We start from the raw sequence: 23,223 nt of genomic DNA, 5'->3' as shown, positions 1-23,223 counted from the left end.
GGCAGTCCTCATCAATGCGACAAAGAGAGTGGAGCGGGTGCCGTGTAATGTAGCGTGTATAAGCGCGGAGGGTATCACCATCCCGCAGTATGTGAACCGGCTGCTCTCGCGCCTCTGCCAAGACAGAATACGTCTCCGTTGTCCTGGGGACTCCCAAACAGACACGGAGACTACGGGCCTGGATGTTGAGCAGTTCCTGTTCTTGGGTTCGACTTAGACCATGCAGGATGGGTAAGCTGTACCGCAATGTCCCCAACACCAGGGCCTGATGGACACGATAGAGGTCAGAACATGACGGGCCCCAGGATGCACCAGCAATACGTCTGAGTACATTTACCAAACCGTTTGCCTTGGTAGCAAGCAGCTTCACATGCTGGGACCACGTCAGGCCACGGTCAATTGTAATCCCCAGGTATCGGCAGGTCGTGACAAAGGTCAGGGGTGAGCCATCAATGAAAAGCGGGTACTTATGAAATGATCTTCGTGAGAATGCCATGGCTACTGTCTTGCTAGGCGAGACAACCAAGCCGCGGTGCAAAAGGTATCTTGAAATGATGTCTAATGAACCTTGTAGTCGGCGTTGGATCGTATCACGCCGAACGGCGGAAGTCCAGATACATACGTCGTCAGCATATATTGTAATGTGAGTGTGATTATGAAGCTGCGCAGGAAGAGAAGCCATAATGATATTGAATAATAAGGGGCTGAGGACGCTCCCTTGTGGGACACCACGGTGCACGCGGAACGTCGCAGTGTCCCCGTCAGCGGTGCGCACAAACAGGGAGCGGTCAGCCAAGAAGTCTTTAATCCATGACCAGGCGCAGCCCCCGACTTCAGCTTCTGAAAGGGTCGCCATGATTGCGCTATGGAGGACACTGTCGTACGCTTTCTTGACGTCAAGGAAGACAGCGGCTGTCAATAAACCTTCGGCCCTTGCCTGTTGTGTCCTACTGGTTAGAGTTATGACGCTGTCTATTGCTGACCGTCCTGGGCGAAAACCCGCCATCTCCTCGGGGAAAAAACCCGTGCTCTCAAGGTACCAGCTCAGGCGATTGAATATTATACGTTCCAAGGTCTTCCCCACACAGCTTGTAAGAGCTATTGGGCGGAAAGAATCGATGTGATGCGGTGATTGACCTGGTTTCAGTAAAGGGACCACCATCGCGGTCTTCCACTCGTTAGGGACTTCCCCTTGGCTCCAGCTCTCGTTGAAGATCCGTAGGAGGGATGCTCGCCCTGACAGGGGAAGATTCCGAAGGGCCTTGTACGTAATCTGGTCTGCTCCAGGGGAGGTATGCAGAGGAGAGTCCCGTAGTGCAGAGTCGAGCTCGAGAAGGGTAAGGGGCAGGTCCAGAGCCGGGTCTTTCGAAGCCTGCAAAGCGGGTGGAAGACCTTGAGCTGATGAGAGCACGCCTGGAGGCTGCGCTGTGAGGCGCACGCAGTAGTCCTCCGAAATGCACAGTTCAGAACGCGAGGTGGCCAAGGACAGGGAACGGAACGGGTGCCGTTGAACCACAGGAGTAGAAAGTCCCTTCAGCACTCCCCAAATCCGAGACATAGGGGTACGGGGAGAGAGAGATGTCGAAAAACGACGCCAATGATCCCGTCCGAGTCTACACAAGTGCCGGTGGACAGCCTTCTGGACACGTCGCGCTTCTTGGCGGTCGTGTGGTAGATGGGTGCGTCGCGCACGCCGTTCCGCGCGGCGACGAAGGGCACGGAGCCGCTCGTATTCGGCGTCCACTGCAGAGAAATGAAAAGGGAGCCGGAATGTCCTTGTAGCCTCCTGCGTCGCATTAGCCACTGCGCGACGGAAGTCCTGCTCATTTCGGAGCCCACCACTTGAAGAAGCAATCTTGATGGCGTCTTGGTAGTGTTGCCAGTTTGTCCGTCTAACGCAATGTGAGACAGATGACTGACGGACATGTCGTATACTGATCAAAACTGGTAGGTGGTCACTACCAAGGGTGTCAGCATCCACGCGCCATACAGACCGGCGGGCTACTGATGGCGATGCAACGGTGAGGTCAAGACACGATGAAAGGTACGTGGTGTGAATAAACGTTGGAGAGCCATCATTTAGAACACTAAGGCTCCTGTCGGCAAACAGGCCCGCAAGTCTTTCACCTCTTGCATCACAGCGTGTGCTGCCCCAAATCACATTGTGGGCGTTGAAGTCCCCACAGAGCACAAAAGGCGAAGGGAGCTCATCTATAAGTGTTCCCAGTTCGTTCACGTTATAGTTGACCGCCGGCGGGAGATAGAGAGAGACGATTGTGAGGTCAAAAGGGGCGAAGCGAACTGTGCAGCAGACATACTCTCCAGGCGAGGCTAAAGCGTAATTTTTACTGTTTTTTTTTTCGACTATTTCTGTTGCGATACTGTGCATAGTTTATGTTGGGTCTGTGGTTATCCGTAGAGGAGTTGATATTCCTGTAAAAAGAGCGAGGTCCGCTTGGCAATTTTCAAAGTTCAATTGAAAAAATAAATTTCCCGCAATTGAAAATTACCCGAAGCCTTCCTCAATGGTGGTAAAAGTTTCCAGAAGGTAATTGCCGAAAGTGCCACAATCCTCCGGCGAGTACATCGCCAGTTAGAATTTTTTATCACTTTCGGTGAAACACCCTGTATGTACGTATGCGTGAGCTCAGATCAATAGAAGTAGGTACGCAACGAATTTAAAAAAAAAACATTTTGTAGCACCGACTATGTTTTCAAAGGCAATGGAAACGGTATGTTATTTTATTTATTTATTTATTCCTTGTGATAAAAAGTCAATCACAAAAAGTAGAAAGGAATGTGAGGCATGTGCGCTATAATTGTACTAATGTGCTGGAATGGGGGAGTTGTACTCCAGTTGTTTGTACTGACAACGCGTCTGCTTATTCTTAATTTACTGACGTGCCTTGTTTCACGTTCCTGTAATATTCCCATACTGCATTCTTGAATATTCATCGAAAAGTATAACTGGAAACGTGTGTTTCCAAAAGAAAGAGCAGCTTAGAGTCCTCACAATGGAAGGCATACCTGTGTGACCCCCTGATGACTCATAGGAGGCTGAGACCACGTCTGGCTGCAAGGAGTGAGAGAACCATCATTGTCCTGTACCATGATTGGTCACGTGCCAAAATATGTGACGTAACTGTAGTCCAGTTGAAGCTTTAAGAGCCGGTCAGTGATTGACATGAGTGCAGTTCACCACCAGCTCTGGAAGTATTCACAGCGAGTACCTGGCCTCATTGGAGATACAGCATGGCAGCCGTAAGTTCTTTCTTCTCATTGTTGTAGGGTTGTGACTTTGGAAAGTCTTGACATTTCCGCTTGATTTTAAGTGATGTTCTTCGGCTAAATTTGTTCCATTTCATTTGCTTTCTCTTAATTTATGAATACATTGGCTGTCAGACGTTGTTGAATTGGTGACGATACTCGTATTACGTTCTCATGTACCTATGTAAACGTTGATTCCTATCTGTATATCACTGCATTGCTTGCTACCGTGTTAGAATTTCGTTGGTTGTTCCGAACTGTCGCAAAAATGCTTATGTCCGTTGTGGTAATACGCCTCATGTCATTGTCGTTTCTGTTTTGTTATTTTCTGTAATGGACGTCTCAGACATATGACCCTCACGATTTCATTGCTTCGTTGCAGGATCCAATCTCACGTGCATTGCGTACAGTACCACGCCTGGGTTCCCAAGTCGCCCATGTTGACGGCTGGGGTTGGTGCTCTACCTACGAAGTTCCCGAAAGCTACCTTTCCGACGGTCGCTCTCTGACGCCAGGATATGCGACATCGCCGTTCCCCGACGACAGTTCATCGTCTGGTTACAACAGTCCCACAGCCGACGCGCCATTCCGTCCTCCTCAGCCATGCGAATTTCGGATTGTCCCAAAGGTTCAACGTTACCTGCTTCATGATGTTATTGCTGACATCACTCAGTTCCTGAGAAGCTGCCACGCCAGAATTGACACGCTGTCCAAGAGAGAGGTTGTTATGACTGTGTTCAAGAAGATTTTCGATTTCTTCCTGAATGTTCATGAACAGAGGTGTTCAGTGAGAGACACACGGACATTCGAAGACTGTTTGCCATCGTTCTTTGCTGAGGCCCTGGACGTCTTACGGAGGTCCACTGTGTTCTGGAGCGCCTGCAAGGCTGTTGCTGACTGCATTTGTGCCCACTGCCTGCGTACATCTGACCGGACGGTTTTGGTGATGATAGAGACCCTATACCGTAGCATTCGTCAGCGCCTGACGTCGGTGTGCAAGAAGTGTAGGTTTTTCAGCCCAGGCGTTGAAGCTATGCGAGCAGCCCGGTGTCGTGGGCGTCCAATTTTGGGCAGGAGTGGCAACGTTGCTGAACCTTCGAACATCGCTCCCGTTTTTGCGCCAGTTCGAGTGCTGTCAAGGCCTACACCAGACGCTGACCAAGTTGCAGGGTCACCGAACCCTCCTCCTGTGGTTTCCACACCACCGGAAGAACAGCGGCCAGCTTCTTGTCCGATTGAAGCCGCACAAGAGAAATTCGTTCTCGATACAGCTGCCGGTGTAGCCTGTCCGTTTGCAGACTTCCCGGATGCTCGTTGGTTGTTGCCGAATGACATCGTCGCAGACATCTTCGGCTGATGCAGGTTGGGTATTAAGCCAACGGACACTGTCCCTGATGCTACGTTGTTCGTCATTTGTACATGTCAGTGCTTGTTTTTACCAGTTGTCGTCTTCCTATTTGTCATCCCTCTTTGTACATAACCATTGCATTTATGCGTACGTTGTTGTCACTAGTCGAGCAATAAAAACACGACTGAACACAAATCACGTGGTCGATGGTTTCTTTTGTCTATATTGGCTGCGCTTACCAGAGTACTCGTCTAGTACAGGTGTCAATACATCTATGATTACTGACGCAGTTATCTCATTAGAAGTATCCTATAGTGATTTTTTCTACTAACGTCGGGACGTTGTATTCTCCTTGCGGCACCGCAGCGTTCAACGATATATTTCTTATGACTGTACATTTCAACCGGGCGTCTGTTTTATCCTATACAACCTTCTATCATTCAACGTGGCGTCGTTCGCTGCCGTGGCGTTCTACAGCTAAGGAAAAAATAAACGGACATTCTTCACAACCGTCGTACTTCTGTACGGTTTTCCGATCTGCATCAACAACTTGCAGGGCACGTGCAGCAATTTATCTCTGTCATGCCCTGAAATGTCCCTCTGTATTCGGTGCTTTTCGATTGAAACCGAATGAGAGAAAAATTTACTCGGCGCCTGTTTTGCGGCGTTTTTCGATTAAAACCGAAAACGCAGAACCCTAGATATAAGTCGTGAGAATGTGTCAGAAGTTGATAACGAAAACTGTACATTATTAGTTTTTTTTATTCATTAATTGAAAAAGGGTAATAAAGAGACACCCAAGAAAAGTATGAAGGAATCTGAAGCTTGTGTATACCAATTGCTTGCGCTGACAACGCATCTCTCCATTCTTAATTTATTGATGCATCTTCTTCCGCATTCTTGTAACATTGCATAGTGCATTCTTTAATACCGTACTCCTCTAAAAATATTCCTAGAAACACGTGTTTCTAAAAGAAAGAGCAAGTTAGAGGCCTCACAATGGGAGGCATACCTGTGTGTCCCCTGATGACTCATAGGAGGTTGAGACCACGTCTGGTTGTCAGAGGTGAGGGAACCCCGGGATGTCCTCCGCTGTAATTGGTCAAGTTTCAAAATATGTGACGTAATGCTGGTCGAGTTGTAGCTTTAAGAGCCGGTCAGTGATTGACATGACCACAATTCATGACCAGCTCTGAAGCATTCACAGCGAGTACCTGGCCTCATTGGAGATACAGCATGGCAGCCGTAAGTTCTTCCTTGTCATTTTCGTAGTGTTGTCACTATGGAAAGCCGCTTGATTTCCATTTCCGCTTGATTTTAAATGATGTTCTTGCTTTTTATTAATTTATGAAGATATCGGCTGGCAGTCGTTGTAGAATTGGTGACGATACTGTGTGTTGATATGCGATACTATTATGAATAAATATCCACGAAAAGCGGTATGTTCTCGTGTTCCTCTCTCTTCTCTGCATATCATTTTAGAATTCCGTTGGTTGTTCTCAATTGTCGCAATTATGCATTGTGTTCGTTGTGGTAAAACACCTCATGTCAACGTCGTTACGTATCTGTTTTGTTCGTGTGTGTAATGGACGTATTAGCCCCGGCGTGGAAGCCATGCGACCAAACCAGTGTCGCGGACGTCCGATTTTGGGCAGGAGGGGCAACGTTGCTGAACCTTCGGACATCGCTCCCGTTTTTGCGCCAGTTCGAGTGCTTTCAAGGCCTAAACCAGAAGCTGACCATGTTGTAGAGTCACAGAACCCTCCCCCTGCCGTTTCCACACGACCTGAAGAGCAGAGCCCAGCTTCTCGTCCACTTGGAGCTGCACAAGGCGAGCTGGTTCTCGGTACAGATGACGGTGTAGCCGATCCATTTGCAGATTTGCCGGATGCTCGTTGGTTACTGCCGAATGACCTCGTCGAAGACATCTTCAGCTGAAGAAAGGTGGTTATTGAGCTAATGGACACGGCCACTTGTCTTTTTCTTCTATTATTTATTCGCATCGTTTTTCCTGTCTGTTCGTTTTGATATGTAATTGTGGTGTGTTATACACCCAGTGCAATACCTTCGAAAACTGTACGTTGTCCATGCTTTTTCGGTCCATGTATTTTCGGTAATGGACGTCTCAGACATATGACCCTCACGATTTCATTGCTTCATTGCAGGATCCGATCTCACGTGCATTGCGTACAGTACCACGCCTGGGTTCCCAAGTCGCCCATGTTGACGGCTGGGGTTGGTGCTCTACCTACGAAGTTCACGACAGCTACCTTTCCGACGGTCGCTCTCTGACGCCAGGATATGCGACATCGCCGTTCCCCGACGACAGTTCATCGTCTGGTTACAACAGTCCCACAGCCGACGCGCCATTCCGTCCCCCTCAGCCATGCGGATTTCAGATTGTCCCAAAGGTTCAACGTTACCTGCTTAATGATGTTATTGCTGACATCACTCAGTTCCTGAGAAGCTGCCACGCCAGAATTGACACGCTGGCCAAGAGAGAGGTTGTTATGACTGTGTTCAAGAAAATTTTCGACTTCTTCCTGAATGTTCATGAACAGAGGTGTTCAGTGAGGGACACACGGACATTCGAAGACTGTTTGCCATCGTTCTTTGCTGAGGCCCTGGACGTCTTACGGAGGTCCACTGTGTTCTGGAACGCCTGCGAGGCTGTTGCTGACTGCATTTGTGCCCACTGCCTGCGTACATCTGACCGGACGGTTTTGGTGATGATAGAGACCCTATACCGTAGCGTTTGTCAGCGCTTGACATCCGTGTGCAAGAAGTGTAGGTTTTTCAGCCCCGGCGTGGAAGCCATGCGACCAAACCAGTGTCGTGGACGTCCGATTTTGGGCAGGAGGGGCAACGTTGCTGAACCTTCGGATTCCTCTCGCCTTTTTGTGCCTGTTCCAGTGCTTTCAAGGCCTAAACCTGAAGCTGACCATGTTGCAGAGACACAGAACCCTCCCCCTGCCGTTTCCACACGACCGGAAGAGCAGAACCCGGCTTTTCGTCCACTTGGAGCTGCACGAGAGGAGCTGGTTCTCGGTACAGATGACGGTGTAGCCGATCCATTTGGAGATTTGCCGGATGCTCGTTGGTTACTGCCGAATGACCTCGTCGAAGACATCTTCAGCTGATGAAAGGTGGTTATTGAGCTAATGGACACAGCCACTTGTCTTTGTCTTCTATTATTTATGCGTATCGTTTTTCCTGTCTGTTTATTTTCATATGTAATTGTGGTGTGTTATACACCCAGTGCAATACCTTCGAAAACTGTACGTTGTCCATGCTTTGTAATTTCTACATGTTGGTGTTGTTCTTACCAGCTGTCGGTTTTTCTATTTGTCACCCGTTTTTGTACATAGGCATTGCATTTATGCGTATATTGTAGTCACTAGTCGAGCAATAAAAGCATGATTGTAGATGAATCACATTGTTCACGTTGCATTCGTTCGGTGTTTGCATTTACCAACGTACTCGTCTAGTAGGGATAGGCCTCGTCTACTGCTCTACATTTCCACAGAGCATCTACTTGATCTTTTGCTAATTTCTTTCCCTCTTCAGCCCGAAATTCTTACATTCAAGGGTTAGTTACTGCATTTGACGTAATTTGCCGTATTGTAGTAGCATCAGTGTGAACGGGTTGGTAAATGTCATGCTTTTTTTTTCTCGTGCGGCGGTCTGACAAACAAAACAGGGCAACGCATTGTACCTGCTAGCCGTCCGCATGTACAAAAATAAAATGAGAGAGGAAAAGACAAATACCAATAAAACAACTAAGTTTGTTTGTTTGTAAGAAAAAAAACAAGGAGAAATTGAACTCGTCTCCCGACTTGTTCTGCTACTCCTAACAAAAATTATCACCCCACCCCCAAAAACTACTTCTCAGGTGCTCTACTCGCAAGTTCGCTATTCACTGTTCAACAAATAAGTAATGATGATGTACCGGGATGTTTCGCCGCTGAGACGGCACCCTATCGCATTGCTTGAGGTGGAGATAGAAGAAGATGGTGAATGTTCAGTTCTCTGCAGAAGCCCTGTTGCTGCTAAGAACAGCTAAGCTGCTGAGAGAGAGAACAGCGCTACTATATTTAATTTCCTTGAAGTACTGTGCATCCGCTGTTCAAGGACATACGACAGTAACACGCAGCCTAATACTATGGTAATATTACTGGACTAGATTAACGCATAAACCGAGTAGCCTTGCTGAGTTGTGCAGTCGCAAATGAGGTGAGCATTCGTCCGCGCCGTTCTGAAGTGATACGTGCTTGAAACGACGGGCCGGATCAGAGCTGTGAAGCAATTAATGATATGTAATTAATTCACAGTAAATAATTACTTTTAGAGTAATTACAGCTCTAATTTTATTACTACATGTTGCCAACAATCCGTACTCGAGAGACTGTTACATTTCCGCAGGGGTTTATACGAGTTTGATTTAAATTTCTGTCTGCAGTATTTCTCTTTTCAAAGTCTGTGACTTTTCTACTGAGTTCAGGTTTTCGTTTTTTGTTGTAAACTGCTGATTTTGTACATAATTTGGAATTAATTTGAAACGTAATTCCCCAATATAGGGTGTGAACTGTGCACGTGGATGCTCATCTCACCTACCCAATAATTTCAACTTCTAAATCCTGTTTTGATAAACGTAGCTTTTGATACAAATTCAGCCACTAGTGTTCGCTGTGCTTTCTGTTCTGCGTTTCTTTCAGGTATTCGGCTTTCCACTTTTCTTGTAAAATAAAGAGATTCCCCCTTTCCACATGTAAGTTGCATCCTCCGCAAACATTCATGCATAGATCATCTTGTTTTGTCAACTACGAACTTCTGGTACGAAAAACTATACATTTCATGATGTGGTGAGAGTGTCTGTAATGTGCGGCAACTTTAAACGCATACGACTTGACGTCGTCTTGACGAGTACGTACGCATAACGTATAGCTTTAACTTGATTACATTTTAGTATCAGTGCATTCAGGCTTCCCCGCAAGTAAACACTTTAAGGAGCCACGTAACCGTATTGAACTGAAAAACATATTTTAGCATCTTAAGCAGCTCCCTAGTCGGGGCTCATACAAAGGTTAGGTACACGCTGCCACAAGGTTCGTTTTGACGACCTATTAGACCATGCGAAATATTTAATGTGAATTCGCGGCCGATAATTCGTAACTGGACTTTAATGCCCGAGTTTTCGACCATAAGCAAGGCATTCATCTTACTGTATGTAATTTTTGTCTGCCCGTTCAGTAGACTTCCTGCCTTCCTGGGATATCTACTCAATCTTGGGTACGAACAATGTACATACTTCAGGTAGCTAACTGGAATGCCTGGCATTATTCTAATCTCGTATCAATGCATTAAACTTTCTTCTTACTCAGCCGGTTGCTGACTTAAAAGATGACGTCACCGACGCCACAGGTTCCTGTAATGTACCCATCCTTCTTTTATCTCTCCACACTCTTGACACTGTCTTTGTTCCATTTCTGCAGCAGTGGAATTGATTAACAACACGGATTTTTTTCTGTTATCTATTGGAACAACTTCGATCACAGAGAGATCCATGCCTCCAAGTGATTTTACGTTGGCAGCGTAAGCGAATTTTTACAGGAAATTTTAAGGATAACCTATTTACCGTATTTCCCGGTGTATAACGCGCGCGTTATAGAGTAAAAAAGTGTTCTGAAGAGGTCCTGCGCGTTATCTAACGGTGCGCGTTATACACGGAAATATTTTCCTGCAGAGTTCCTTTTCAGGTCAGTGACGTACAAATTCTAGGCTCTTCCAGAGTGTGCTGTGGCTTTCTCCTATATCCCTTAGGGTCAGTTGACAAAACCGGCGAAAGGGCACTGAACTTCATAAAAGGTTAACGATGCTGCTTAAAGATGCTATTCAGCAGTCAATAATTTCGAATTCATTTCGGAAGAATGCCGTGATTGAGAAGGGGCGCGAAACGGAAAGCAGGGAAGACACTGAAGTATGCTATAAGAGTGACGCTGTTGCATCGGAGTTTAACGGATTTGACGAAATGTGTTTCAAATATAGCATATGCATATGTGATACACCGCTTTGGTTTATTGTGTATACTGATGGCAGTACAGAAGCTTGTAGCACCATTGCGGTGCGCGTTATACATCGAACATTTTTCAAATTGGGCCCGTTTTTAGGGGTGCGCGCTATAGACCGGAAAATACCGTATTTATTTATTTATTTCCATGCCCCCAGGGCCATGAAGCCTGCGGCTATTCTGCAACTTGTCTAGAGCTAATTAAACTGGGAATGTCCTACCCTTAGAAAATAGACGAAAGCCATCAAAGCGATATCCGCTGACGTCGTAACCTTTACTTCTAGTCAACGAGCTGTCATATTTTCCGAACTGTTGCTGTGTGCAATAAGAGAAAGCACCCTAGTTCACGTATAACAAACAATATTTCATAGACAAATATATCACACTTACTAGACTCATCTTACTTCAGCTCCAAGCTCGGTTCTTAAAATCAGTTCATTTTGCAAAATTCGACGCGACCATATTACGAATGCTTCCCGGCAGCCAAGAGCATGTGGGTAACAGGTGGTCATGACACAACATGACGTAATAGTGTGCGTGTGTGTGTGTTGGGGGGGGGTTGTTTATGGGGGGAGGGGGTAGAGAAGCGGAAATGTCAGCTAGGTTGAAACCGGCTTGCTATTCCGCAAAAGGAAAAATTTAAAGGAAAAGTAACTCAAAATAAACATTAAAAAAGAAAACATGAAAGGAAAGAAGTTCAAAGAAATAGTGGGTTATATCTACTGTTCAGCAGGGTACAGGGTCTTCGACACGGCGACACCATCTGCCTCTGACGGGGGAAAGCACGAGTGAAAGCACATTCTCTCAGTACAGTTGATGGCACCGACCGCAGCGTGCTATCTTAATCCCTTTCTATTCTTCTACCTTTTCTCCTGAGCTGAGTGACTGATGACCCACAAACTGTGCCACCGACACCGATGACTTCCTCGTTGCCACATTCCACGGGTTTTGTGTTGAGGTTTTCTTGCTGCCCAAAATCCAAACAATGTGAAATATCTAACTTTCTTCCGAATACAAGATAGGACAAGGACCCTCTGTTGTCTACCGCGACGTGTTTACGTCTTTGCTGTCTAGGTGTTGATGTCGTTGTTTCTTTTTTTTTTTTCTTGGAATAGCAAGCCGCCGTAGCGCAGGCTAACCTTTCCCTCCTTTTTTAATAATAAACATATATTCCCCCCACGTTGCTCCGTGATGACTGGCTGTTGCCGAAGGTCACGTGAGCCATGCAGCGAAGCTTTCTAATTAACTTTAAGTATTATATGGCGCACTCAATAAAATATATTCCAATGAGAAGCAAAGGTGAGTAGGGATCGCGTAGGTAATCACTAGTTAGTTAGTTAGTTAGTTAGTGAATGAATAAATTAGTATAATAAAGTAAACCTTGGAGCTTTGATCGATTGAGTGGCATAAAACAAGTTGCTCTACGTATGGCAGAATACGTAATACGATGGTCGAAAAAAAAAGAATCAACCAACAAAATTCGTAATTCCATGACTGTGCCCTATGCAAGTGCCGTAGCTGTTTTCGATATACCTGTCTTGCAGTTCATCCGCCAGCTGGACTGCATACACGCCATCCAGACATTATACGGATTTCTCAGTCATGATACTGCAACGTATTCTAAAACCTACTCCAAACTGTATTACAAGACAACCTGGAAAGCTCCTGTGCTAACATACTGCCTCTAAATTTTCGTTTTTCTTCAGTTCCAATCGAACATACTTCCTCTAGTGGAAGAGTGGAAAATGCACCTATTTGGCGATGATAGAGCAGAAGCCTGATGGTGGGAGCCGCCGATGATTTTTGAAAAGAACGAATAACAGTTTCTCTTTCAAACATCGACGGCATTGTCTTCCCTCACAGCGATACAAAGGGGGAGGGGATGCTTGCGTAACTACATCAGAGCACAAGTGACCACTCACTTTGTTAATAGCCTAGGTTAACTTTCAAGCATTGTTGAAACACTACAAGGAAATTTATTTTCGCCATAATGAATTATATATTATTCTACTCTCGTTGATGTGGCGTCCAATTGGAAGATACGCTCGTCCTACACCGTGGTGACCACCATGAAACCGGCCTCGCGTGTTTATTATTGTTATTATTATTATTATTATCTGCGTAGCTGTCTGAAAAGTGTAGCGTACAAAAACTGTCTTGCAGGTTATTCGGGTGATCTGTTTCGAGATCTTCAGTTCCCTTCTTTTGCTAACCTTTTTAAATATTGCACTGTCCTTAAGCACTTTTGGCTCTCACGTTTCAAATTCTCAGCGGAGGTTACCCGCCCTACACGAAGTCAACCTTTTAAATTTACTGTACCTTTTTCATTTACGAAATACGGATTTTGCCGAAGAATGTGTTACGTTCCACGTCTCTTTAACCAACTCACTCCCGTATTTTTGCTAGTCAATTCAAGGTTCAGGCTGAAAAAACAATTACGTAAGCAGTATTATTGCCAGTAGTGGATGAATAGAATTGTTTTCTTTACTGCCTGTTTAAACTTCCCATGAATTATTCTATGAATGTCTGTGAATGAATTATTCTGTGAATGTCGCTAGACTGCCTCAGGCCCAGTGTCACAAGTCTTTCGGCTTAGACGGGCCTGCAGTAGTTTGCAACTGTATATAGAGTGGAAAAATAAAATTATTATTATTATTATTATTATTATTATTTTGTGTGTGTGTGTGTGGTTGTCGTTGTTGACGGTAATAGCATTCATTTTTCATCCATGGCACAAGAGTCAACTCAGCGGTCATATTTTCCAAGAGAGAGAGAGAGAGAAATACATGATGACGATGATATGGGGATGACTTCCGCTCATTGAGCAGAATATTGCAGAATATTTTCCGAATTGTTGCTGCAACAAGCTGTGAGCACCCTAGTTCACGTGTGAGCTAATCAAAGCACGTATAAAGCAATATTTAATAGACAAATATACAACGCTTACTGAACTCATTTTATTTGAACTCAAAATTCTGTTCCTAAAATCCTTCTGTTCATTTGGAAAAATTCAGCACGGCCATATTATGCTTCCTTCCCAGCATCCAATAGCATGTGGGAAACAGGTGGCTATGACGCAACATGACGTAATAGTGGGTTATCTACTGTGAACCAGGGTACATGGTCGTCGACACCATCCGCGTCTGAATGTGGAGATTACCATTGAATTTTAAAGCACATTCTTTCAGCACAGTTGAACGCACTGAACGCAGCCGGTATCTTCTACCTTGTCTCCTTAGCTGAGTGGCTGATGACCCACAAACAGTACCACCCACACTGATGGCTTCCCGGTCCCCACATTCCGCTGGTTTTGTCTCGAGGTTTTGTTGCTGCCCAAAATCCAAACAATGTGAAATATCTAACTTTCCTCCGAACACAAGATTATAAAGGATCCTCCGTTGTCTAGGTCTACGTGTTTACGTCTCTGTGGTCTAGGTGTTTAGGTACATTAAATGGTTTATGTACCATGTGACCCAAGTTGTAAATATTCATAAAGCTGACGAACATAGACGACTGTTGTAAAACTCTAAAACTCTGCCCAGGTGCCACATCCTTGAGAAGGCAAAACAAATGAAGGCGAGGACACTTCCTCCTCTTGACGCAAATGTCGCGCGCTTTCTTTGCGAAAATCAAGCAGGCGAGGCTAAAGCGTAATTTTTACTCTTTTTTTTCGACTATTTTTGTTGCGATACTATGCATAGTTTATGTTGGGTCTGTGGTTATCCGTGGAGGATTTCATATTCCTGTAAAAAGAGCGAGGTTCGCTTGGCAATTTTCAAAGTTCAATTGAAAGAATAAATTTCCCGCAATTGAAAATTACCCGAAGCCTTCCTCAATGGTGGTAAAAGTTTCCAGAAGGTAATTGCCAAAAGTGCCACAATCCTCCGGCGAGTACATCGGCAGTTATAATTTTTTATGACTTTAGCTGAAACACCCTGCATGTACGCATGCGTGAGCTCAGATCAATAGAAGTAGGTACGCAACGAATTAAAAAAAAAAAAACACTTTTGTAGCACCGCCTGTGTTTTGAAAAGTAATGGAAAAGGTATATTATTAGTTTATTTATTTATTCCGTGTGATAAAATGTCACTCACAAAAAGTAGAAAGGAATGTGAGGCATGCGCTATAATTGTACTAATGTGCTGGAATGGGGGAGTTGTACTCCAGTTGTTTGTACTGACAACGCGTCTGCTCATTCTTAATTTACTGACGTGCCTTGTTTCACGTTCCTCTAATATTCCCATACTGCATTCTTGAATATTCATCGAAAAATATAACTGGAAAACGTGTGTTTCCAAAAGCAAGAGCAACTTAGAGTCCTCACAATGGAAGGCATAACTGTGTGACCCCCTGATGACTCATAGGAGGCTGAGACCACGTCTGGCAGCAGGGAGTGAGAGAACCATCATTGTCCTGTACCATGATTGGTCAAGTGCCAAAATATGTGACGTAACTGTAGTCCAGTTGAAGCTTGAAAAGCCGGTCAGTGATTGACATAAGCGCAGTTCACCACCACCTCTGGAAGTATTCACAGCGAGTACCTGGCCTCATTGGAGATACAGCATGGCAGCCGTAAGTTCTTTCTTCTCATTGTTGTAGGGTTGTGACTTTGGAAAGTCTTGACATTTCCGCTTGATTTTCAGTGATGTTCTTCGGCTAAATTTGTTCCATTTCATTTGCTTTTTCTTAATTTATGAATACATTGGCAGTCAGACGTTGTTGAATTGGTGACGATACTCGTATTACGTTCTCATGTACCTATGTAAACGTTAATTCCTATCTGTATATCACTGCATTGCTTGCTACCGTGTTAGAATTTCGTTGGTTGTTCCGCACTGTCGCAAAAATGCTTATGTCCGTTGTGGTAAAACGCCTCATGTCATTGTCGTTTCTGTTTTGTTATTTTCTGTAATGGACATCTCAGACATATGACCCTCACGATTTCATTGCTTCGTTGCAGGATCCAATCTCACGTGCATTGCGTACAGTACCCCGCCTGGGTTCCCAAGTCGCTCATGTCGACGGCTGGGGTTGGTGCTCTACCTACGATGTTCCCGAAAGCTACCTTTCCGACTGTCGCTCTCTGACGCCAGGATATGCGACATCGCCGTTCCCCGACGACAGTTCATCGTCTGGTTACAACAGTCCCACAGCCGACGCGCCATCCCGTCCTCCTCAGCCATGCGAATTTCGGATTGTCCCAAAGGTTCAACGTTACCTGCTTAACGATGTTATTGCTGACATCACTCAGTTCCTGAGAAGCTGCCACGCCAGAATTGACACGCTGTCCAAGAGAGAGGTTGTTATGACTGTGTTCAAGAAAATTTTCGACTTCTTCCTGAATGTTCATGAACAGAGGTGTTCAGTGAGGGACACACGGACATTCGAAGACTGTTTGCCATCGTTCTTTGCTGAGGCCCTGGACGTCTTACGGAAGTCCACTGTGTTCTGGAGCGCCTGCAAGGCTGTTGCTGACTGCATTTGTGCCCACTGCCTGTGTACATCTGACCGGACGGTTTTGTTGATGATAGAGACCCTATACCGTAGCGTTCGTCAGCACTTGACATCCGTGTGCAAGAAGTGTAGGTTTTTCAGCCCCGGCGTGGCAGCCATGCGACCAAACCAGCGTTGTCGTGGACGTCCGAGTTTGGGCAGGAGGGGCAAGGTTGCTGAACCTTCGGATTCCTTTCGCCTTTTTGTGCCTGTTCGAGTACTTTCAAGCCCTAAACCAGAAGCTGACCATGTTGCAGAGACACAGAACCCTCCTCCTGCCGTTTCCACACGACCTGAAGAGCAGAGCCCAGCTTCTCGTCCACTTGGAGCTGCACAAGGCCAGCTGGTTCTCGGTACAGATGACGGTGTAGCCGATCCATTTGCAGACTTGCCGGATGCTCGTTGGTTACTGCCGAATGACCTCGTCGAAGACATCTTCAGCTGATGAAAGGTGGTTATTGAGCTAATGGACACAGCCACTTGTCTTTTTCTTCTATTATTATTCGCGTCGTTTTTCCTGTCTGTTCGTTTTGATATGTAATTGTGGTGTGTCATACACCCAGTGCAATACCTTCGAAAACTGTACGTTGTCCATGCTTTGTAATTTGTACATGTTGGTGTTGTTCTTACCAGCTGTCGTTTTTCTATTTGTCACCCGTTTTTGTACATAGGCTTTACATTTATGCGTATATTGTTGTCATTAGTCGAGCAATAAAAGCATGATTGTAGATGAATCACGTGGTTCACGTTGCATTCGTTCGGTGTCTGCATTTACCAACGTACTCGTCTAGTAGGGATAGGCCTCGTCTACTGCTCTACATTTCCACAGAGCATCTATTTGATCTTTTGCTAATTTCTTTCCCTCTTCAGCCCGAAATTCTTACATTCAAGAGCTAGTTACTGCATTTGACGTAATTTGCCGTATTGTAGTAGCATCAGTGTGAACGGGTTGGTAAATGTCATGCTTTTTTTTTTCTCGTGCGGCGGTCTGACAAACAAAACAGCGAAACGCATTGTACCTGCTAGCCGTCCGCATGTACAAAAATAAAATGAGAGAGGAAAAGACAAATACCAATACAACAACTAAGTTTGTTTGTTTGCAAGAAAAAAAAACAAGGAGAAATTGAACTCGTCTCCCGACTTGTTCTGCTACTCCTAACAAAAATTATCACCCCACCCCCAAAAACTACTTCTCAGGTGCTCTACTCGCAAGTTCGCTATTCACTGTTCAACAAATAAGTAATGATGATGTACCGGGATGTTTCGCCGCTGAGACGGCACCCTATCGCATTGCTTGAGGTGGAGAAGAAGAAGATGGTGAATGTTCAGGGCTCTGCAGAAGCCCTGTTGCTGCTAAGAACAGCTAAGCTGCTGAGAGAGAGAACAGCGCTACTATATTTAATTTCCTTGAAGTACTGTGCATCCGCTGTTCGAGGACGACAGTAACACGCAGCCTAATACTATGGTAATATTAGATTACTAGATACTGGACTAGATTAACGCATAATCCGAGTAGCCTTGCTGAGTTGTGCAGTCGCAAATGAGGTGAGCATTCGTCCGCGCCGTTCTGAAGTGATACGTGCTTGAAACGACGGGCCGGATCAGAGCTGTGAAGCAATTAATGATATGTAATTAATTCACAGTAAATAATTACTTTTCGAGTAATTAATTACCTGAACACTTTCTGAAGGGAGTAACTACAGCTCTAATTTTATTACTACATGTTGCCAACAATCCGTACTCGAGAGACTGTTACATTTCCGCAGTGGTTTATACGAGTTTGATTTAAATTTCTGTCTGCAGTATTTCTCTTTTCAAAGTCTGTGACTTTTCTACTGAGTTCAGGTTTTCGTTTTTTGTTGTACACTGCTGATTTTGTACATAATTTGGAATTAATTTGAAACGTAATTCCCCAATATAGGGTGTGAACTGTGCACGTGGATGCTCATCTCACCTACCAATAATTTCAACTTCTAAATCCTGTTTTGATAAACGTAGCTTTTGACACAAATTCTGCCAATTCCCAGAATTGCGGGACATCTACTCTTAAAGTTGGCTTAACCTGCGAACTCGATGCCCTCCATTGAAGCTATACATTCCGTCTGCTTTCCGTAAAATATCCATTAGTACTGAGGGTTTGGAAAAAGTGTCCACATCTAGGCGTGACGGCAGAAGGTTCTTCGATTGTCCACAAGTGGATTGGTAGCATGAGACCGTCACACTTTTTTTCCTGAGAGACTTATTTTCGCCGTGTTGGCTTCATGGCAGAATACATTGGCGTGTCTTAATCCTTTAATTACGTCAAAACTAGGGCTTCCCCAAAAAGTGTCCACATTGGACATGAAAGACTGGCCTATCTTGTGCGCTCTGCAACTTTACGCGCAGTTGCAGGAGGTCCTAATTTTTTTCCCACGACGAAAAAAGTACGCGATAGGCCTACGATGGCTTTCAGAGTATTTCTAACCAAATTCTTCGCGCTGTGTTGTTGCGTTGCTGGTCTCGTGGTATAGTGAGCGCGTTACGGATTTGCGTTCTTAGGTTCAATCCTTGGTGTGGTGCTTTTTTTTAAATACCCATATCATATAGTATTTTTTATTTCATTTCTTAGAATTCAGGTACACTTGCTCATAAAATTGGCTTTACCTGCCTGCAGATCACTACCGTAGGCGCGACGTAATTTAGTAGTTTCGATAAGATAGCACAGTATAGAATTAGTTCATGCCTGTCTCTGTAGAAGCAGAACGGCTGAACATTCGCCAATATGACTCTTTCGTTAACTAGCTTAACTTGCGTAGTTGCAGCTCCTGTGTGTCGGCGACAGCCCAGCAGCTAGCGCATTGGTACTACATTGGTACTGATTGACGAAGAGCAGGCCTGCAATAGCGATCTCTGGACGTCCCTGTCTACTCTTTCTTAGTTGCAATAGAAAATATTCTCGAGTACATCGCTCATATTAATTTCCGCTAAAGGTTACACTAAGGCCATAGCTGCCTTTGCATCATGAAATTGTTCACAAGTAGACCAATGTATCTACCGTGGCGTCGCTCATGATCATAGTCGGCGCCACCAATTATTAATATTAAGATCATGCCTTTCTCACGCGGACCAATCATTTCGCTTCACGAGCTTCTATAGCGCGATTTTTGATTTCGCAACGACATTCAACCAACAGAAAAGGCTTGATGCATATTTCAATTCTGAGCCACGCGTTGCGTTTTTTTTACCTAAGCACGAGCTCTCGTGCGTGCCCCGCGTGCCCACAGTGTTATTGCCGTGCAGATGACGTTAAAAGTTCTCTTTCTTATCTCTCCTCCTCGTCCCTCCCCGAATTTTCCTCCTCCCATATCCTCGTGCAAATCTGTCAAGTCGGCTTTCTTGCATGGTTGTCTGTTATCCCGCGAAGCCGGCTTTCTGTGTCGTGTCCCTGAATTCTGGTCATTAGTGTTCGCTGTGCTTTCTGTTCTGCGTTTCTTTCAGGTATTCGGCTTTCCACTTTTCTTGTAAAATAAAGAGATTCCCCCTTTCCACATGTAAGTTGCATCCTCCGCAAACATTCACGCATAGATCCTCTTGTTTTGTCAACTTCTGGTACGAAAAACTATACATTTCATGATGTTGTGAGAGTGTCTGTAATGTGCGGCAACTTTAAACGCGTACGACTTGACGTCGTCTTGACGAGTACGTACGCATAACATATAGCTTTAACTTGATTACATTTTAGTATCAGTGCATTCAGGCTTCCCTGCAACTTAAACACTTTAAGGAGCCACGTAACCGTATTGAACTGAAAAACATATTTTAGCATCTTAAGCAGCTCCCTAGTCGGGGCTCATACAAAGGTTAGGTACACGCTGCCACAAGGTTCGTTTTGACGACCTATTCGACCGTGCGAAATATTTTATGTGAATTCGCGGCCGATAATTCGTAACTGGATTTTAATGCCCGAGTATTCGACCATAAGCAAGGCATTCATCTTACTTTATGTAATTTTTGTCTGCCCGTTCAGTAAACTTTCTGCCTTCCTGGGATATCTACTCAATCTTGGGTACGAACAATGCACATACTTCAGGTAGCTAACTGGAATGCTTGGCATTATTCTAATCTCGTATCAATGCATTAAACTTTCTTCTTACTCAGCCGGTTGCTGACTTAAAAGATGACGTCACCGACGCCAAAGGTTTCTGTAATGTACCCATTTTTCTTTTATCTCTCCACACTCTTGACACTGTCTTTGTTCCATTTCTGCAGCAGTGGAATTGATCAACAACACGGCTTCTTTTCTGTTATCTATTGGAACAACTTCGATCACAGAGAGGTCCGTGCCTCCAAGTGATTTTACATTGGCAGCGTAAGCGAATTTTTACAGGAAATTTAAAGATAACCTATTTCTTTATTTATTTCCATACCCTCAGGGCCATGAAGCCTGCGGCTATTATGCGACTTGTCTAGAGCTAATTAAACTGGGATTGTCCTATCCTAAGAAAATAGACGAAAGCCATCAAAGCGATATCCGCTGACGTCATAACCTTTACTTCTAGTCAACGAGCTGTCATATTTTCCGAACTGTTGCTGTGTGTAATAAGAGAGAGCACTCTGGTTCACGTATAACCAACAATATTTCATAGACAAATATATCATATAATAATATCTATATAATATATATATATATATATATATCGATATAATATATCTAGACCCATCTTATTTCAGCTCCAAATTTTCTTAAAATCAGTTCATTTAGCAAAATTCGACGCGGCCATATTACGAATGCTTCCCGGCAGCCAAGAGCATCTGGGTAACAGGCGGTCATGACGCAACATGACGTAATAGTGTGTGTGTGTGTGTGTGTGTGTTGGGGGGGTATATGTTTATGGGGGGGGGGATAGAGAAGCGAAGATGTCAGCTAGGTCGAAACCGGCTTGCTATTCTGCAAAAAAAATTAAAAGGAAAAGAAACTCAAAATAAACATTAAAAAATAAAACATGAAAGAAAAGAAGTTGAAAGAAATAGTGGGTTATCTACTGTTCAGCAGGGTACAGGGTCTTCGACACTGCGACACCATCTGTCTCTGACGGGGGAAAGCACGAGTGAAAGCACATTCTCTCAGTACAGTTGGTGGCACCGACCGCAGCGTGTTATCTTAATCCCTTTCTATTCTTCTACCTTTTCTCCTGAGCTGAGTGACTGATGACCCACAAACTCCGCCACCGACACCGATGACTTCCTCTTGCCACATTCCACGGGTTTTGTGTTGAGGTTTTCTTGGTGCCCAAAATCCAAACAATGTGAAATATCTAACTTTCTTCAGAATACAAGATAGTAAAGGACCCTCCGTTGTCTACCGCGACGTGTTTACGTCTTTGCTGTCTAGGTGTTTACGTACACTAAATTGTTTATGTACTGTGTGGTTCGGTTCCTGCGGGTCTGTGACCAATTCCGTTGTTGATGTTTTTCTTTGTTTGTTTTTTGTTTTTTTTTAGTAGCAAGCCGCCGTAGCGCAGGCTAACCTTTCCCACCTTTTTAATAATAAACATATATTCCCCCACGTTGCTCCGTGACGACTGGCTGTTGCCGAAGGTCACGTGAGCCATGCAGCAAAGCTTTCTAAAATGGCGCACTCAATAAAATATATTCCAATGAGAAGCAAAGGTGAGTAAGGATCGCGTATGTAATCACTAGTTAGTTAGTAAATTATAAAAATAAAGTAAACCTTGGAGCTTTGATCGATTGAGGGCAGAGTTGTACGTAACGCGTTACTAGTAAATGCGTTACTAGTAATCAATTACTTTTCTCCGTAATTTTTAACGTAATCAATTCATTTTGTGAGCAAGTAATTTTCCAATTAATCTGATTACAATTTTCAGTAATCAATTACTGAGTAATCGATTACTTTTTTAACCTTCTGTCAACAATAGAAACCGTTTTCAGCAAGGCAATCTGTTCTTCTGCTCCACCACGAGTTCGACTGAAGCAATGACGCAGAGGTCACTGTGACGGCCGTCTCTACTCCACACCTGTTCCATGCACACCACAGTAATATGATAATCCCTTAAAACCGCGACCTGCTGGAGCAACAGTAAAATAGGTGACTGTATTGATAAATTGTGCGGGCTGAACATAACAACCGTAACAAAACGAAGCGGATGTTTCGTTGTTGTTTTAAATGTGTATATAAATCTGTAATAAACGCGTGTATGTGTTTTGTATGTTGCTTTCAAATATATTTGTGAATTTCACTTATCATGTATGTTGGTGTCTCATTAGAATTTGCAACAAGAGCTGCATGTTTGAACACTGCAGGCTTGTTGGCTTTGCTATGGCCCACAATTTAAAAGTAACGGGAAAAGTAACGCGTTACATTTTTAATCGGTAACGTATTACGTTTTTGATTAAGTAATTTGTAACGGGAAAGAAATACTTTTCGCGCAGTAGTAACAGTAACTGTAATCAATTACTTTTTTCGAGTAACGTGTACAACTCTGATTGAGGGGCATAAAACAAGTTGCTTTACGTATGGCAGAATACGTAACACGATGGTCGAAAAAAAAGAATCAACCAACAAAATTCATAATTCCATGACTGTGCCCTATGCAGGTGCCGTAGCTGTTTTCGATATACCTGTCTTGCAGTTCATCCGCCAGCTGGCCTGCATACACGCCATCTAGACATTATACGGATTTCTCAGTCATGATACTGCAACGTATTTTAAAACCTACTGCAAACTGTATTACAAGACAACCTGGAAAGCTCCTGTGCTAACATACTGCCTCTAAATTTTCGTTTCTCTTCAATTCCAATCGAACATACTTCTTCTAGTGGATGAGTGGAAAATGCACCTATTCGGCGATGATAAAGCAGAAGCCTGATGGTGGAAGCCGCCGATAATTTTGAAAAGAACGAATAACAGTTTCTCTTTCAAACATCGACGGCATTGTCTTCCCTCACAGCGATACAAGGGGGAAGGGGATGCTTGCGTAACTACATCAGACCACAAGTGACCACTCACTTTGTTAAGAGCCTAGGTTAACTTTCAAGCATTGTTGAAACA

At 44.4% G+C, this 23,223-nt stretch overlaps 1 long non-coding RNA gene across 1 annotated transcript in view; it reads right to left on the bottom strand.

Annotated features, from left to right (window-relative positions):
• The window catches only part of LOC135388947 (uncharacterized), a 311,228-nt gene that overhangs the window by 133,239 nt on the left and 154,766 nt on the right, over positions 1-23,223 (bottom strand). The gene's annotated exons all lie outside the window — the stretch shown is intronic.

This window comes from Ornithodoros turicata, chromosome 3 (genome assembly GCF_037126465.1).
Source record: "Ornithodoros turicata isolate Travis chromosome 3, ASM3712646v1, whole genome shotgun sequence".
Taxonomy (NCBI): Eukaryota; Metazoa; Arthropoda; class Arachnida; order Ixodida; family Argasidae; genus Ornithodoros; species Ornithodoros turicata.
Note: the sequence above shows the minus strand (reverse complement) of the source record. Positions and strands in the feature narration are given on the sequence as shown.